We start from the raw sequence: 2,752 nt of genomic DNA, 5'->3' as shown, positions 1-2,752 counted from the left end.
GGTAGCAATAACAAATATTGTCTGAAAGTAGTCCGTCGTCAGGCCACGAGTGGCCTACCGGGACCATCCGACCGCCGTGTCATCCTCAGTGGAGGATGCAGTTAGGAGGGGCATGGGGCCAGCACACCGCTCTCCCGGTCGTTATGATGGTATTTTCACTGAAGCCGCTACTATTCGGTCGAGTAGCTCCTCAATTGGCATCACGAGGCTGAGTGCGCCCCGAAAAATGGCAACAGCACATGGCGGCCTGGATGGTCACCTATCCAAGTGCCGGCCACGCCCGACAGCGCTTAACTTCGGTGATCTCACGGGAACCGGTGTATCCACTGCGGCAAGGCCGTTGCCAAACATTGTCTAAAAGCTCACATAAATTCAGTTAAGCACATTAAGAACTGCAAATGCCTTACGCCAACACGCAAAGAAGTTACTAATATCCCAAAGGGAAAAAGTGAGAACGAAATCGTGTGATATAATATAGCACTTTTTGTTGCTGAGCAAAGCAAACTGTTAACTGTGGGTCATTTAGGGCAACTCTTGAAAAACGTGGATAGTGATTCCGAAGGGATTAAAGATACGCAAATGTATTACACAAAATTCTCTATGATTATAAAAAATAATCTCATTCCTCATTTTAAGGACGATCTTATGCGTGATATTGAAGGCGGAAAATTCGGTCTGCTTTTGGACGAGTACACTGATATTATTGTATAAAAAATACTTGGCATAGTAGTAATATACACTCTAAGACAAAAAACGACGCACCACGAATGAATTATCCGAATGGGACGGAAATCAGTTCGTGATGTATTGCGCTGGTGCATGAGTTCGTAGCGTTTTATCTTGCACGTTGGTAATCCCGTTGCTATGGGTTTATTTATGGATTGTCATTTTTTGTTTGTAGTTCACTGTTGCTATTTGACTTCACATATTCACAGTTTGTCTCTTGAAGATAGTGACTGGAGCTGTGGACCCCAGAAAATGGGTTGTCAAGCATCGGAACATTGTCGACGTTTCGGAGGCAGCCAGAAACATTTGCGCCGTGTATGAGGATAATGCCATAGGACAGGGCACGGCAAGAAACTGGTTTTCTCATTCTAAGGAAGATTGTTTTAACATTAGTGATTCTCCACGTTCCGAAGTACCTTCGAGGTGTGATGAATTAATCCACAATGATCCACGTCAGTGCACTCGAGACCTGGCAGATGTGATGAACTGTGATCATTCCGTCATCGTGCAACATTTGCATGCAGTGAGGAAGGTTCAAAAATCGCGGTATGGGTACTACATGCTCTAAGCCAAAATCCCAGAAATCAGCAAGTGGTCCGATATGCACCGCTGCATGCTAGTCGTCAATTGGCTCTTGAACAACATCGCCCATTCCTATCCTGTATCGTCACTGGTGACGATAAATGATGTCTTTATCTTAACAAGAGGAAGGAATGGTTGACCCCATACAAAGCAGGAACTTCCCGTACAAAGACCTGTGCACATCCACAATTGGTAATGTTATGCATTTGCTAGAACAGCGACGGTGTAGTGTATACGAATTAATTCCCCGAAGTGTAACCATCAGTGCTGACATCTATTGTCAACAACTGAGACGTCTTTCAGGCGCAATACAAGGGCAGCTACTAGGAAGAAGTGATGCTACTCCTCGATAAAGTCCGCCTGTATTCTGCTAGAGTGACAAAAATTACGAGGGTAATCACAAAAGTAAGGCCCCCTATTTTTTATGAGTACATAGACATGTTTGTTTCCACAATGGTTTGCCGGCCGGTGAGGCCGTGCGGTTAAAGGAGCTTCAGTCTGGAACCGCGTGACCGCTACGGTCGCAGGTTCGAATCCTGCCTCGGGCATGGATGTGTGTGATGTCCTTAGGTTAGTTAGGTTTAATTAGTTCTAAGTTCTAGGCGACTGATGACCTCAGAAGTTAAGTCGCATAGTGCTCAGAGCCATTTTTTCTACAATGGTTTACATCAGTTTACAGTTTGAACATTTAGATATTTTTCGACATAATCACCATTTCAGTCGATGCGTTTTTGTAGACGCTGTGGCAGTTTTTGTATGGCCATGTCATACCAGCTCGCCGCCATGCTGTTTAGAAAGTTATGAACCTCTTCTTTCACCTCGTCGTCGCAGCTGAATCGCTAGGAACACAATTAACGCTGACAGGCACTGTGAGACTCTGAAAAGACTCAAACGGGTGATTCAGAACCGGAGAAGAGGAATGTTGAGCAAGGGCGTACACATTCTCCATGACAACGCTCGCCCACACATCGCTCGGCAAACCGTTGCTCTCGTGCAACAGTTTCAGTGGAACATAATCACCCACCCACCCTATAATCCTGACTTGGCGCCTGTTCCCCAGGTTAAAAGAACATTTGGCCGGAAAGCGATTCAGCTCCGATGACGAGATGAAAGAGGAGGTTCATAACTTTCTGAACAGCACGGCGGCGAGGTGGTATGACATGGGCATACAAAAACTGCCACAGCGTCTACAAAAATGCATCGACAGAAATGGTGACTATGTCGAAAAATAGCTAAATGTTCAAGCTGTAAACTGATGTAAACCATTGTAGAAATAAACAGGTCTATGAACTTATAACAAAACAGGAGACCTTACTTTTGGGATTACCCTCGTACCATAAACGAGCAGGGGCGAGTCTAGAAGTCGGTCAAGGGGAGGGGGGGGCTAATGGAGGGGGGGGGGGGGGGAGGGAGTTTGGGGGAATGGAATGTGGCTTAACAGAAG

At 45.7% G+C, this 2,752-nt stretch overlaps 1 pseudogene; it reads right to left on the bottom strand.

The window, feature by feature from the left end:
• Nucleotides 1-227: 227 nt before the first annotated feature.
• LOC124546122 lies at nt 228-345 on the bottom strand (annotated as a pseudogene).
• Between the last annotated feature and the right edge of the window lie 2,407 nt (nt 346-2,752).

The sequence above is a fragment of the Schistocerca americana genome, chromosome 8, assembly GCF_021461395.2.
Source record: "Schistocerca americana isolate TAMUIC-IGC-003095 chromosome 8, iqSchAmer2.1, whole genome shotgun sequence".
Taxonomy (NCBI): domain Eukaryota; kingdom Metazoa; phylum Arthropoda; class Insecta; order Orthoptera; family Acrididae; genus Schistocerca; species Schistocerca americana.
Note: the sequence above shows the minus strand (reverse complement) of the source record. Positions and strands in the feature narration are given on the sequence as shown.